Source organism: Macaca thibetana, chromosome 12 (genome assembly GCF_024542745.1).
Source record: "Macaca thibetana thibetana isolate TM-01 chromosome 12, ASM2454274v1, whole genome shotgun sequence".
NCBI lineage: Eukaryota > Metazoa > Chordata > Mammalia > Primates > Cercopithecidae > Macaca > Macaca thibetana.
This window is the reverse complement of record NC_065589.1, coordinates 71,643,778-71,659,632: the sequence shown is the minus strand read 5'-3', so window position 1 is coordinate 71,659,632 and position 15,855 is coordinate 71,643,778. Positions and strand designations below refer to the sequence as shown.

Genomic DNA, 15,855 nt, shown 5'->3' with positions numbered 1-15,855 from the left:
GAAGGTCCTGAATCCTCTTTACTCTTCTGTGAGATCATAAAGAAGAACTGAAGAGCCAACTGCTTTCCACCGAGAACCCTAGCACTAAGAATCAAGGAATAACATTCTCTTCCAGCCAAAATCCCTGTGTGACTTAAGATCAGTGTGATTTTTAAAATGTGACAACTTATAGATTAAAATGTTATATAAAAGTGAGTGATGCCAGTGTGAGAAGACACGTTAGTATTCACATTTTATAGACGAGAAACTGAGGCTCAGAAGCAAAGGAACTTGCCCAAAGTTGCAAAGCATTAAGTGGCAGAACCAAGAATTTAGGCTGATTCTGAGGTCTCAAAGCACATATTTTCTCTACTATGTGGCCTCGTCAGAAATTGTAACAAGAAGAGACATTTTAAAAAGGTAAAATGAAATAATCAGAGTATATTTAAGGACCAAAATGAAAAAACTATAAAAGGAAACTATCAATGTGGAGTGTGTGTGTGTGTGTGTGTGTGTGTGTGTGTATCTTCATTCCCGTAGAGGGAAACCAAATAGCTGCATGTCAGTTGAATGCATTCCTCACAGATAGAATTACCTGTCGAGCACAGTTTTGGAAGAGCTCAGCAGATGGCATTCCAAATGAGAGATGCCCACATGGACTGTGAAGGCTATAATGCATTTCAAATGTCTATGTCTGTCTCTGGCAAGTGACATTGCTTTGAAAAGGTAGAAATATATTTTCAAGGCTATATCCATGTATAAAGAGATGCACATCTGCCTTGTTTGGATTTGATCTAAATCTATGTCAATATCAGATTATGGGTGGCAGCTGACCTAACAATACTGGGTGATTCTGAAGTTAGAGGTGCTCTAGCTGAGTTTAGAATTCCTAATATTCCCATTCTTCATTTTTTCCTAAGATAAAGAAATCTGATTTTCCAAATAAATATGCTATTTCCTGATGTAAATCTGATGATAAATGAAGTCCCAGATTTCAATTCTAACTCTTTTGATCATTTATAACAGAAAACCCAGCTAAAAATGGGTTAAACAGTAAGGAATTTATTTTTTTCCACTTAGGAATTCTGGAGACAGAGTGATTTTTCAGATCAGTTAATTTAAGAAATTGTAGGGGCAGGAAGGTGAGCTATTTTTCCTCATCCACCATGAGGGTCACAGCTGAGACTGTGATAGCAAAAGACTGGTTAACAAAAAAGCATAGCCAATTTATTTAACCAAAGATTTATGTGACTTTGGTTAGGAACCTTCAGAAATGAAGACCCAAAGATGCAGAGGAAACTGTCTGTTTTTACACTGAGGTTCCATGAAGAATAGACAGAATGTAGAAATGTGGCTGGACAATCTAATGGTAACAGACTGATAGGGGAAACCCAGCAAAGCCTGTCTGTTCAGATTCTTCTCGGCCTCTCTGTGTAGTATTCTTTCCTCCCGGGCATGGGGCAGGACCCTCTGGAATGAGAGTTTCAAGGGAAAATGGAGAGAGTGACCTTTCTAGGCTTCATAGCTTGCTTTGAGGGAGAAGGGTTCTAGTTTCTATGACTCACCTTAGGAAAGAGGAATTTGGCTTCTATGCAGGAGACAGGGGGACAGGAGACAGTCAGAGACACCTTGCTTCTGGGGCCTTTACAATGTCCCTCAGTTGAAAGTACTCAGCATGCCAAGGTGCCATACTTTGGGCTATTGTGCTCTGAGCCCCAGCAAGCTCGACAGCGCCATCAGGGATCCTGTCTCTCGCCACGTTTTCTTGCTCCTGTCCCCAGTGTGCTAGGTTTTGTCCCCGGGTTATCTCATCATGGTTGCAGGCTGGCTGCCCATCTCCAGGGATCTTCTTCTCATACAGCAATGTTGAAACATCCCAACAGGGCACTTTGCCCTCCCAATTGGAGGAAAACTTTCCAGAAGCTACTACTTATCCCAGAAAAATTTCTTTCAAGTCTCATTCTCTAGAATTACCTCACATGCTCATTCTAAAGAATCAATGGCAGCTGAGCGTGGTGGCTCATGCCTATAATCCCAGCACTTTGAGAGGCCGAGGCGAGTGGATCAGTTCAGGTCAGGAGTTCGAGACTAGCCTGGACAACATGGTGAAACCCCATCTCTACTGAAAATACAAAAATTAGCCAGGTGTGGTGACGAGCACCTGTAGTCCCAGCTACTTAAGAGGCTGAGGTGGGAGGGAGGCTTGAGCTTAGGAGGCAGAGGTTGCAGTGAGCTGAGGTCATGTCACTGTACTCCAGCCTGGATGACAGAGCAAGACCCTATCTCAAAAAAAAAAAACACACACACACACACAAAAACAAAACAAAGAATCAATGGCAATAAAAATGGAATTGCCACAATAGACTTTGCTAACAGAGACTCACCCTTTGGTGCTGAGGAGGGGCTCCTTCACTGAGCATGTGGCCATGGTGAGGGCACACCAAATCCGGATTCTGTTGATAAACAACGTGGGAAGAACTGGCTGCTGACAGGCGGTCAACAATATCTGCCACACTTAAGTCCTGTTGGACTGAGGAAATATGCTAACAATTATTACCGTGATCGATTGGTTGAAGAAGGGGGACCTACTGCCATTATTTAACCATCAAACTGCTATGAATGACCATTGCTTTTACCAGAAAAATTTTATCTTTTTCAGTACACGAAGCTTGAGCCTATATCTTTAAAGACTATAGCTTTGTTTGCCTAGAACAGCATCCCTCATGATTTTGGACAATCAGAAGTTTCACCATTCTACACAAGTGAATCTTTTGGGCGCCGCTAATCACTGTACCCACTCCTCTGGGAATAAAGGTGAGCATGTAGCCCAGGATGGGCCAGTTTTTCCTACCTCTTTGGCCACACTGATTAATCTATAGATAAGCACATGACTCAGGTCAAGTCAAGTCTTTCTCAAGACTTTTCTAACTGGAGACGAAAGAAAATGATACTTTTTTTTTTTTTTTTTTTGAAGTGGGATGAGGGTCTCCTCCCAAGCACAGAATTATAAAGCCTGGACACAAATGTGGCCACAATTCTGGCTGCACAGTTATAGAAGACCTGAGACAATGAAGCCACACACAGAAAAAAAAAAAGATGCAAAAAATAGAGGCAATAACAGAGGAAGGAGAGAGAAAAGAAAGACAGAGACATAGATATGATAGTGTTTGATTCTCTGAACCCACCATTCCTGTCCTTTCTGAGGTTTTGTGCTTTTAACCAATAAAGTATTTTTTGTTTAAGCTAATATGTACTGGATTACTCTTAATTGCAGCAGGAAGAGTCCTCACTAAACAGAGTATTTCAATAATCTAAACTATATAGTTGAGGAGGGCCAACATTTAAATTGTACAATACAGGTACTATTTAAGTCAAAGGTCAATCATGGGGCAGAAACCACACAGTAATTCAAACAGGTGAAGTTTATTTATTTAATTTTTTTTTTGAGACAGAGTCTCACTCTGTCACCCAGGCTAGAGTACAGTGGTGTGATCTCGGCTCACTGCAACCTCTGCCTCCCGGGTTAAGAAGCAGTTCTCCTGCCTCAGCCTCCTGAGTAGCTGGGATTACAGGTGCCTGGCACCACGCCTAGCTAATTTTTGTGTTTTTAGTAGAGGCAGGGTTTCACCATGTTGGTCATGGTTGGCCAGGCAGGTCTCGAACTCCTGACCTCAGGTAATCCGCCTGCCTTGGCCTTCTAAAGTGCTGGGATTACAGGTGTGAGCCATTGCACCTGGGGTGAAGTTTAATATAAAGAACTAGTAATCATAACAGAAGATTGGAATAATTAGAGAAGTCTAGTAAGAAGTAAAAAAAAATTCTAAACAATATAGGAATATTAGATAAAAGTAGCAGCCACTACCTCTAGGGCTGAGATAAAATCACTAAGGAAGAGTCTCCCTGCCCCTCTAGTTTGAGAGCCAGACCTTGTTAGGGAGGGCATGGGCATGTGACTCCCTGAATGGAGAAGTCGGTGTGGTGCCAGGTTAGTGTAACTTGCTGGAAATTCATCCTGCCAAGGAAAGCTGTTAAGGAGGAGGTATCTTGCTGGAGATGTTCCACTACAAAACCACATAAGAGGGGTGCCAGGGGAAGTTGCTGGCTTCTGGTACTGCTGACCACCCCGTGCACAGCAGGAGCTCAGGGATGGAGAAGCCACATCCATTACCGGTTGTCAGAGAAGCCACTTACACTGCAGGAGATGGCTACAAGACACACAGGAACCAGGAAGGAAACCCTGTTCATCTTGCAATATCTTACCAAAGACTCCTAGTGACAAAACTTAACATTTACCAGTTGGAGAAGGAAAAATATTTAAAGGGCCCAGTTCCATTTTTGCAGAGCAGGCAATGAAGAGTGAATTTGGAGCTGCGAGGCAATAAATGGAGAACTTGCAAAGGCACCTTATTTGAGTGTCTTAAGAACCTCATAATGTGTTGAGCCTGGGGTAAAATAAAATCTGCTTTACTTGACCTCAAAGAAACATACAACTTTAGAAATGTTATTTCAGGATAACTGTTCCTCGAGCAATTTCTTTCAGCAAACAAAAATACTCGACCAGGGTCATTATACAAACTTTATGGTGGTTACCTAAATAAATTGCACTCCAGTAGAAGATTCTGTCAAAGCAAAGCTCAAGTTGGATATCGTAGATATCCTATCCCTTGCCATGAAATGTACAATTTGTCATAATCATTTGGTAACTTTGTAAGGCTAGGGCTTAGAAAAAAATTCTCCTTTACAGCAGGGGTCCCCAACCCGCAGGCCCAGTTAGGAACTGGGCCACACGGCAGGAGGTGAGCTGTGGGTGAGCGAGTGTTACCACCTGAGCTCTGCCCCCTCAGATCAACGGCGGCATTTGATTCGCACTGGAGCACAAACCCTATTGTGAACTACATGTGCGAGGGTTGCATACTCCTTATGAGAATCTAATGTCTGATGATCTGAGGTGGAAGAATTTCATCCTGAAACCATCGCCCCCACTGTCCATGGAAAAATTATCTTTCATGAGACCAGTCACTGGCATCAAAATGTTGGGTACAGCTGCTTTACAGGGAAGAGAATATTGATGGGCAATGTGTAGCTACTGGAGTCGTATAATCTGAGTCTGAGGTTTCATTTGGCCACTTGCCATCTACCATTTCCTTCCCTATTTTTTTCATTTATAAACAGAATAATAATAGCCTGTTTCCCAATGATAGCTCTTTCTCTCTCTCTTTTTCTCTCTCTGCCTGACTGCCTGCCTGCCTGCCTCCCTGCCTTCCTTTCCTTCTTTCTTTCTTTCCTCCCTCTCTTCCTTACTTTCTTTGCTTTCAACAGATTTTCACTCTGGTTACCCAGGCTGGAGTGCAATGGGACAATCATGGCTCACTGCAGCCTTGACCTCCTGGGCTCAAGCGATCCTTCCACCTTAGCTTCCTAAATGGCTGGGACTACAGGAGCATGCCACCATACTCAGTTAATTTTTTTAATTTTATTTTTTGTAGAGACGAGATCTCTCTATCTTGCCCTGGGTGGTCTTGAACTCCTGGGCTCCAGTGATCTTCCGGCCTCAGCCTCCCAAAGTGCTAGGATTACAAATGTGAGCCACTGTGCCCAGCCATTCATGTGCTCTAATTCTTGACACTTTTCTCTATCAAAAGATCTCTTCTGAGTAAAATGAAGAGACAAAGAGTGAGAAAGGAAGAGAAGAAAAGAGAAGAGAGGAGACCAGGTGCGGTGGCTCACACCTATAATCCCAGCACTTTGGGAGGCCAAGGTGGGTGGATCACGAGGTCAGGAGTTCGAGACCAGCCTGGCCTATGTGGTGAAACACCATCTCTACTAAAAATACAAAAATTAGCCAGGCATGGTGGCATGTGCCTGTAGTCCCAGCTACTCAGGAGGCTGAGGCAGGAGAATTGCTTGAACCCAGGAGGTGGAGGTTGCAGTGAGCCAAGATCGTACCACTGCACTCCAGCCTGGGTGACAAAGCGAGACTCCATTTCGAAAAAAAAAAAAGAGAGAGAGAGAAGAGAGACAGACTATGAGCCCCATTCAAGTGTTTTCTCAGTCCTTTGGTGAACAAGTGGCCCGTTTCTGCTCTATTTTCCCATGCTCCAGATTAGGCTCTACTTGACTAAAGAATCTAACATTATTTGATTTTCATAGTGAAGGGCTAGGTCAGTGGCAAGAGGAGTCCACATGCTCTTCAGCTGGCACCTTCTCGGAGGAGAGAGAAGCTCTGTTTCGATTGTATTATGTAACAGATGATCGATAAAGTGAACAGTCATTGTGTCAGTTTAAATTATGCCCTCTGTCCTGACCCTAGACAAAAACTTGCAAAAGGTCCTCTGTTCAAATCACTATGCTCAGAGGAGAGGTAGCCTCCCCATGAGGCTTTTCCTCATGTTGCATTTTGGACAAAACGCAACAGTGGGACTGGAGAGAAAAGAGCCTGGGAAAGGAAAGGCCCATGGCAGTGCAGGTGGAGCCCATTTGCTGATTGAAATAAGGAAGCGGGTCGGGAGCAGTGGCTCATGCCTGTAATCCCAGCACTTTGGGAGGCTGAGGTGGGTGGATCGCCTGAGGTCAGGAGTTCAAAACCAACTTGGCCAACATGGTGAAAACCCATCTCTACTAAAAATACAAAAATAAAAATTAAAAATTAAAAAAATTAGCTGGGCATGGTGGCAGGCGCCTATAATCCCAGCTCCAGCTACTTGGGAGGCTGAGGCAGGAGAATCACTTGAACCCAGGAGGCGGAGGCTGCAGTGAGCCGAGATCTCGCCACTGCACCACAGCCTGGGCAACAAGAGCAAAACTCCGTTCCCCTCCCGCCCCCCAAAAGAAATAAAAAAGAAAAAGAAAAAGAAATAAGGACACAACTGACTGTGTGAACTCCAGGTAGCAGAACAAAGACCCAGGAATAGAAGTGAGAGGCAGATTTGTGTATGTTGGTTCAATATAAGGTAAAGTTTCCTAATAGAGTTATTCTAAAACAAGATAGGCTGCCATAATAAGAAGTAATTTCTCCAAAGTAGACATGTTTAGGCATAAGTAACAATATTGTAGAGTGAATTCCTGCCTCGGTGGGGAGAAAGGACTAGGTGACCTCTAGACTTTCCACAATCCCATGGCATTCAATGGGACTAAGGGAGAGCTGTGCTCTGACAATCAGTGGTCTAGAGAGCTACTTGATTCTGATTGCTTGTCCAAAGACTCAGGAGGAAATCAGTTCTTCCTGGGGTATCCCGACCCACCAGACATTGTCAAGGCTTTCTTTCCATTATTGAATCCTCTCGGCAGGCTAGTATCAAATATTACTCTACCTTTACAAATGAAGAACTGAGGCTCAGAGAATTTAAGATGCCAGTCTTAATTCTAATAGAATCCAGTCTTATCTGTCTTGAATATTGTGTTCTTAATCATTTTATGACACTGAAACACTGATTACAAATGTATCAACATATTTAGGCACTATATAAAATCAAACAAACTTTTAAAATAGTCAAACAGGTCTTGATACACACTTTTGTTACTATGTCATTTAGTTGACACTTCATAACAAAATCTTGATTTTTCTCTTCTAGTTTTCAAAAAAATCCTTCTTTTTCTCTCAGTTTTAAAGCTTCCAGGCCTATGACATGCTAGGAATAAATCACTCTTCGAAAGTCCTAATAGATATTACAGGGTTTCTCCCACTGTGTATGTTAATTCAGAATCTTGTGGAGTATGACTTCTATGTCCTTAAAGGCAATAGTCTTTCTCTAATACCTCTTTTCCTTGCTCTTTCTTCTTTCTGTTCAGGAAAAATTATTCTCCCCTCACCCTCCTTTTTTCCCTTCTACTACTATCTGAAGTCTCTGTCTAACCACTTTGTTTCCTTTCTTATTTATTTATGTATTTTTTTAAACTTGTTTACTTATTTTCCTTTTATTTGGAGACAAAGCTTGCTCTGTCAACCAGGTTGGAGTGCAGTGGTATGATCATAGCTCACTGCAGCCCCATACTCCTAGACTTAAGTGATTCTCCCACCTCAGACTGCTGAGTAGCCAGGACTACAGGCATGTCCCACCATGCCCAACTAATGTTTTAAGTTGTTTTTGCAGAGACAGAGATCTCACTGTGTTGCCCAGGCTGGTCTGGAACTCTTGGCCTCAAGCAATTCTCCCACCTCAGCCTCCCAAAGTGCTGGGATTACAGGCATGGGCCACTGTGTCTGGCACTATTTCCTTTCAATCAGAAAAAATTTACTCTAGTAACTAAATTCCTAATTCATTCAGTTAACCTTCTCCTTAATCGCTTCTCAATTAGCTTAAGTGATTTCTTTGCTAAACCCTGCAGTTTTACAATCTGCTGTAGCCAACCTGCATCTTCAGAGAAACTTACAAAAAATCAGGGGGGGTCTCTCTGGATCTATTCTGGTTCTGGGGCTGCCCAATTAAAAAAACAAAAAGAAAATAAAACACCTTAAATACTTTTTTTTTTTTTTTGAAACGGAGTCTCACTCTGTTGCCCAGGCTAGATAGAGTGCAGTGGTGCAATCTCAGCTCACTGCAACCCCGCCTCCTGGGTTCAAGCAGTTCTAGTGGGTCAGCCTCCTGAGTAGCTGGGACTACAGGCGCCCACCACCATGCCCAGCTAATTTTTTTTTATTTTTAGTAGAGACAGGGTTTTACCACGTTGGCCAGGCTGGTCTTGAACTCCTGACCTCTGATGATCTGCCTGCCTCAGCCTCCCAAAGTGCTGAGATTACAGGTGTGAGCCACCGTGCCTGGCCAAGGATTTTAAAAGGAAAAGAAGAGACACTTCCTGAGTTGGTTACCAAGAATTTCCATTATTTTTGTTGTTGTTGTTTTTAATCTGCTCGTCAAAAAGGAAAAGAATTTCTATTCAAATAACTTAAGTAGGATGGGCATGGTGGCTTATGCCTGTAATCCCGCACTTTGGGAGGCCAAGGTGGGAAGATGCTTTAGCTCAGGAGTTCAAGACCAGCCTGGCCAACATAGTGATACCCTGTCTCTTAAAAAAAAGGAAAAAAAGAGATAAATATAATAAAATAAGCTATTGATTGGCTATACACTGTCCTTGGTATCAGGAATTCCAGAAACATGAACATGAAGACAGTAGGTGAGGCAGCTAGTCAGGAACAAAATGACTTTAAACAATTACCCCCAGGCATGAGTAGGGGATGACTACAAGCCCCACACTGTGTCTCTCTGGGCCTGCAAATCTCACAGAGCTGAGATCTCTTTGAGCTGTTTTCCTTTTCTCAGAACTATTTAAACATAAGTTATACCATGATAAAGGCATAGCTGTAGGAAGTCCATACAATTCAATTGATTTATATTCTCAAAAATGGTGTTAATTAAAATGATGTAAATGGAATTTGGTTTTCCCTTTTGAAGCTGTAAGAAGGAGATGAAGCATCTAAGGCCCTGAAGCCCATGATTTAATGAATGCTGGGTATTTATTAAAATGAAAGAAGCAAAAAACTGGAAGGAACTTTAAAACCATCCAGAGACTCCAATTCTTCTATTTTACAAATATGGAATAGCAACCTCATACTCTATAGTCAATAAATTATATATCTAATGCTGAATAGTGTACTCTAAATAGTAATTCATCACACACAACTTCAAATTTCATAACTTATGCATACACTATAGAAAGTCTATTTTAATATTCTTCATAATTTGTTCCTTGTTTTGATTGTAGCAAAGCAAAAATGAAAGGATTGTTGCAAGGAACTTTGGGCCAAGGAACTGAAAATAACTTCTCTTTTCTTCTTTTTTCTTTTTTTGAGATGGAGTCTCGCTCTGTTGCCCAGGCTGGAGTGCAATGGCGCAATCTCAGCTCACTGCAACCTCTGCCTCCCAGGTTCAAGTGATTCTCCTGCCTCAGCCTCCCTAGTAGCTGGGATTACAGGTGCATGCCACCACGCCCGGCTAATTTTGTATTTTTAGTAGAGACAGGCTTTCACCATGTTGATCACGCTCGTCTCAAAGTCCTGCCCTTGTGATCTGCCTGCCTCAGCCTCCCAAAGAACTGGGATTATAGGCATGAGCCACCACACCCGGCCGAAAATAAATTCTAATGGAAATTTTGACAAAGCTTCTTGGGGAAGTAACTTCAGGGGAAATTTTGGGGGTAGTCTTTGGGTACATGGTTCAGAAAAGTTTGTCTCATCGTCTAACTTCATAGCTTTATAAATCAAATTAATGGTGTTGAGTTGTGGTATAATAAAGTATAGTTGGTCTTTATTTGCCTCCGGTTCCCGGCACAGAGCTCCTAAATTCTGGGAATTTCTTGAGTGATAGGCGTATCTTTTGTTATTCATAATGAGCCTCTTTTGACCATACTAGAGTTTATGTTAACGAAGTGACTCAGGGTGACCTTAGACAGATTCAGGTTGGGGACTGGTCCCCAGAAAGACCAAACATGGGATCAGAGGGTTGAACATTTAGCCCTACCCTCCAACCTCCGGGGAGGGGAGAAAGGTTGGAGATTGAGCTCAATCACCAATGGCCAATGATTTGATCAATCACACCTACATAACAAAGCTTTGATAAAAAGTCTTCAACAATGAGATTTCGAGAGCTTCTGGGTTGGTAACATTGATATGGTGGGAGAGTGGCACCGCCGAAGAGGACATGGAAGTGTGACTGTAACAGGTTCCTTACCCAAAGCATGGCAAGTCGACACACTGACCTCAAGGATTGCAGCAGAGAAAGAGTTTAATAATCATAGGGCATCTGAACAAGGAGATGGAAGGAAACCTCAAACTTACCTCCCTGAGGAGTTTGTAAGGGGTTTGGAGTGGGCTGAGGTGTGGGGATTGAAGGGAGAAGTCATGGACTGGAGAGATGAAGAAACTGCATTCTCATGTTGATTCAGCTCTTCTGCGGGGATCCTCAAACTGATTGTGGATGTCAGCTGTTCTGCTGGAATTCAGGATCTGAAGAACATCTTAACCATCTCTTAAACAAAAGCCTCATGATTCTAACATCCAAAATCCCACCTATAGAAACAATGGGGATGCAAATGGTCAGTATCCAGTGCTATGTGACTTTCAGTTACAAGTAAGTAGGCCAAAATGCAGCCTGACTCATGCTTAATTATAACTATATTTCTGTCCAGAACCTGGCATGTAATTCTTGTTAACTCTGTGATTGAAACCACCTTTGCAAAGATTATGACAATGAGAGAAATCTAACATGGCTCACTCCACCTTGCTTCTAGTCTCACAGCCTAGGGCAAGGTAACTGTGGGAGGAATATAGTTCATAGTTTAAAGCAAGAATGAGAAGAGTCCCTCCCTGAAACTGATCCCTTCTTTGTTCAGAGACTGAAACTGCCTTTGTAATGGAAGGGGCCTGAATTCTGCTAAAATGTAGGCATAATTTCTTTAATCTCTTACTGCTCAGGAGTCATGTGGCCAGAGGTCACAAGTCTTGTGACTTCCCCAAATGCTCCTGTAGGAAACATTCCTGTTGTGGAACCTAAGATTGGTGTTTTGAGATGTTTTTCAAACTTTTGTATTCAGGCAACTGATTAATTCCAACTGGACTAGTGACTTATGACTCAACTGGTCCTGTAGCCCCACCCAGAGGCAGACTCAGCACATGGGGACTGTTTTCCACACTCTTAGCTTTTATCCCCAACCAATCAGCAGCACCCATTCCTTAGCCCCCTGCCTGCCAAACTATCCATAAACACCCGAGCCTGAGTTCTTGGAGAGAGTGATTTGAATGATAACATCAGTCCTTCTGCTTGGCTGTCTTGGGTTAATTAAGCTCTTTCTTTACTGCAATACCATGGTCTCAGTGAATTGTTTTGTCTGTGCAGCAAGCTGGAAGCACCCATTGGGTGATGGTACAAGGACAGTTTCAGAAGTCCTCCACTTCCATTCACCCACAGCCTTGCCCTATGCATCTCTTACATATGGCTGTTCCTGAATTGCATCCTTTATAATAAAACAGTAATCATAAGCAAGGTGCTTCCCTGAGTTCTGCAATTTGTTCTAACAAATTATCAAACATGAGGGAGGGTCATGGGAAACCCCAAATTTGCAGCCAAATAGGATAGAAGTGTGAGTAGCCTGGAAACACAAGACTTCTACCTAGCATCTGAAGTGAGGGCAGTCTTGTGGGACCATGACTTTAACGTGTGGGGTTTGCACTAACTCTGGGTAGTTAGCATCAGAGTTGAATGGAATTGAATAACACCCACTTGGTGAGAGGTAATTGGTGAATGGGTGTTGGAACAATGTGTTGGAAAAGACACTGTAACCACCCAATGGTTTCGCTTTGGCCACTGCCTAGACAGAGCCAATTTCTAAAGACAGGGGAATTGCAATAGAGAAAGTGTAATTCACACAGAGCCAGCTGTGCAGGAGACCAGAGTTTTATTATTACTCAAATCAATCTTTCTGAGCATTTGGGTATTCGGGGATCAGAGTTTTTAAGGACAACTTGTGGATGGGGGGAAGCCAGTGAGCTGGGAGTGCTGATTGGTCAGGTCAGAGATGAAATCATAGGGAGTTGAAGCTGTCTTCTTGTGCTGAGTCAGTTCCTGGTGGGGAGGGGGCACAAGATCAAATGAGCCAGTTTATTGAACTGGGTGGTGCCAGCTGATCCATCAAGTGCAGAATGTGCAAAATATCTCAGGCGCTGATCTTAGGAGCAGTTTAGAGAGGGTCAGAATCTTGTAGCCTCCAGATGCATGACTCCTAAACCATAATTTCTAATCTTGTGGCTAATTTCTTAGTCCTACAAAGGCAGTCTAGTCCCCAGAAAAGAAGGAGGTTTCTTTTGGGAAAGGGATGTTATCATCTTTGTTTTTAACTATAAATTAAGTTCCTCCCAAAGTTAGGTCAGTCCACGTCCAGGAATGAACAAGGACTGCTCAGAGGTTAGAAGGAAGATGGAGTCAATTAAGTTAGATCTCTTTTGCTATCTCAGTCATAATTTTGCAAAGGCGGTTTCAACACCACACATTTGGTGTCAGAAAAAACTCACACATGGATATATGCAAGGTTAGGATCAATTTTCCCCCAGTTGGTTAGATGATGTCATATTGTAGCACTTCTCACACTATGTGGAACTGCTTGTTTCCTTGTCTGTCTGTTCTATTAGACTGTGAGCACTTGCAAGACTAAGATGGGCCTTAATGCATCTTCATTCACTTACCAGGGGGAAATCCAGGTCTGTGGGCCTGAAGCTTACATAGTTTGGGGAAGGAAGGATTTTTCAAAAGAATACAAAATTAGGTATGAAGAAATCACAAATTACAAGTATAAAAAGCTAATAAACACTATGACATCTCTGAAAATGAAATATTTTTCTTTATTAACTGCCTGACACATCTCTATCTTTTTTTCCTGCTTTTTCGACTTGTACTCTTCGGTTACCTCTTTCTTTTTCTTTTCTTCTTCTTCTTCTTTTTTTTTTTTTTAGACAGAGTTTCACTCTTGTTGCCCAGGCTGGAGTGCAATGGCTTGGTCTCAGGTCACTGCAATCTCCGCTTCCTGAGTTCAAGTGATTCTCCTGCCTCAGCCTCCCAAGTAGCTGGGATTACAGGCGTGCACCACCACACCTGGCTAATTTTGTATTTTAAATACAGATGGGGTTTCACCATGTTGGTCATGCTGGTCTCAAACTCCTGACCTCAGGTGATCCACCTGTCTCAGCCTCCCAAAGTCCTGGGAGTACAGGCATGAGCCACTGGCTCCAGCCTTCGATTTCCTCTTTTATATGACAATAATAAGATCATTTCCTGTACTGATTAGAAAGGTCGTTCATGCTTTTCTCTAGCATGGTTGATCAACATGTTTTCTAATATTTCCTAGAAAAGCTTATTTCAGTTCCCCAATTCATTACTGCTAAGTCATGTAAATTTTCACAATGCTATCAAATTTTGGAAGCCTCTACCAAGTGTCTTACATATATGGGTTATAACATTTCAGAGCATTTCAAATTATGATAGACAGTGACTAAACTTAACTGTTCTTTGTATTGACTATACTCCTATTAACCAGTGTATCATCAATGCCTTGCACCATCAGGTCACAACATCAGATGACTTGTCATATTGAAGAGTAGAAGTATTCCTATCAGCCATTCCTAAGCTGGGATGGCCAGCATAGCTTAACTATTTACAGAAATGGCTGCCAAACACATAAACGTATCCCACTAAAGCTGAACTAAATGTATTCCTAGTCCAAATTACCTTAGAGGAATCTCAAAATGACTGTGAATCTCCAATGCCACTAGACACAAGGGAGAACTGTAGTAAAGGGGATGTCAAAGTGGAAAGAGATAATAATCTTAATCAATTGTGGTTAGAGTATCTTACCTCTGCAAATTTTGCAAAAACATATGACCACATAAATATATTGCTAGGTGCCCTCTTGGAAGAGGCACATGACACTGAGGGTCTTTGAAGCTAGAGATTTACTGGCTTCATGTCAGATTCCTGCCTGCCTCACACGGTAGTAGTCACAAAATAGGTACTTTACAAGTGTTTGTAGAGTGCACGAATGAGAGTTCATCTGCGTGCAGCCTGTCGAAGAGCAATAATGATAGCATGCGCAGGGAAGGAGTGAGTAAGTGCTTTGAGTCCATTACTCTAAGTCAGGGACTGTGTGCTTTCCTTTTAAAATTTGTTCCAATGTAGTAGAAGAAATAAAAGGTTCCTCTGGTTAAAAACAGTGAAATGATTAAATCTTTACAGCTCTGAAAATAACCTTTGCAGCACATACCTCATAGTCTCTCCTTGCTGCCTAAAAGCAGAGAGGGCTGGCAAATCCACTGGGTAATAAGGAGGCCTCCAACCTCCCTGCTGCCTTCATTTTGAATATCCACCCCCCCAACTCCATCATCCCGCAAGTCACTTTGCCTCAATACCCTGACGAGCATCTTGATCATTTGGGGGCATTCTTTAGAAACTTTGATTTGAAAAGGCCTTTCTCATCTTCAGATCAGGGCTTAAGTTCTACATTCATCAAATTAAAAAGTGAAAAGAAGCTTTTAAAAATGTCATTGGCACTCACAGGCACCATCAGGAGAATGCCTGCACAAACTGTTTAGGGAACACTTCTGATAAGAAGAAGAACCAACATTTCCAAAATCTGAAAGAATAACTAACTTTAAGAGTACATATAAAAATACATTCCATTCTAATAATTTGGGCTACTGATGTCCTACCTAAAAAACAAGCTATTTGCTAATTTCACCAAGTATGGTAGAGGTCAACATTGCTGTGTGGCTTATTTTTCTCTTATAGCTTCAATTCTGAGTTGTGCCCCGAGTTGGGATTTATGGGAAAAGGGTTGTGACTTAGCTGGGAGTCAGAAGTGAGCCTCAGAGTTGGCTAGCAGAAGCAAATTTCGCGAAGTTTGAGAAAACTAAGTTCATGGAAATAGGCTATAGAATGGATAAGGGGTCACAGATAGGAGCGCCAGAAACACACCCAGGGTAGAGGCCGATTGTGTTGGATGTATATTTGCAGTTTCTCCAATAGTAGGCAGTCCCTCACCCAACTAAAAATTCCACATAAGAGATATTTATTATTCTTGGGGTACTACTCAGCATCTGAAACTTCTTCCTATGTTTGGGGAATCCTACTTTATGAGTCTTAATGGGAAAAAGTGCCTACTTCCCGCTTCAGAAGCAGAAAATGCCAGATCTTCATTTCCCAGCTCCCATACTGGAAGATGGTGTTACACAATGTGAGCAAAGCCAATTAGAAATATCTGCCTTTGACTTTGAATCAGTGACACAGGACATAGATACTGCAGAGAATCCTTTTTTTTGTTTCCTTCTTAAATCAGCCAGAACTCGTTTCTGTCAGTGAAACTTGTGACCAAATTATAGCTTCTGACACCTTGGTCACT

The 15,855-nt window shown here is 42.2% G+C and overlaps 1 long non-coding RNA gene across 1 annotated transcript in view; it reads right to left on the bottom strand.

The window, feature by feature from the left end:
• LOC126932503 (uncharacterized) overlaps positions 1 to 15,146 on the bottom strand; it is a 31,561-nt gene extending 16,415 nt beyond the window's left edge. The window contains exons 1-2 of the long non-coding RNA XR_007718216.1: positions 10,751 to 15,146; positions 2,364 to 2,509 (exon numbers count right to left, since the gene is read on the bottom strand). This is a non-coding gene — a long non-coding RNA (uncharacterized LOC126932503). The remainder of the gene's footprint in view (positions 1 to 2,363; positions 2,510 to 10,750) is intronic.
• Between the last annotated feature and the right edge of the window lie 709 nt (positions 15,147 to 15,855).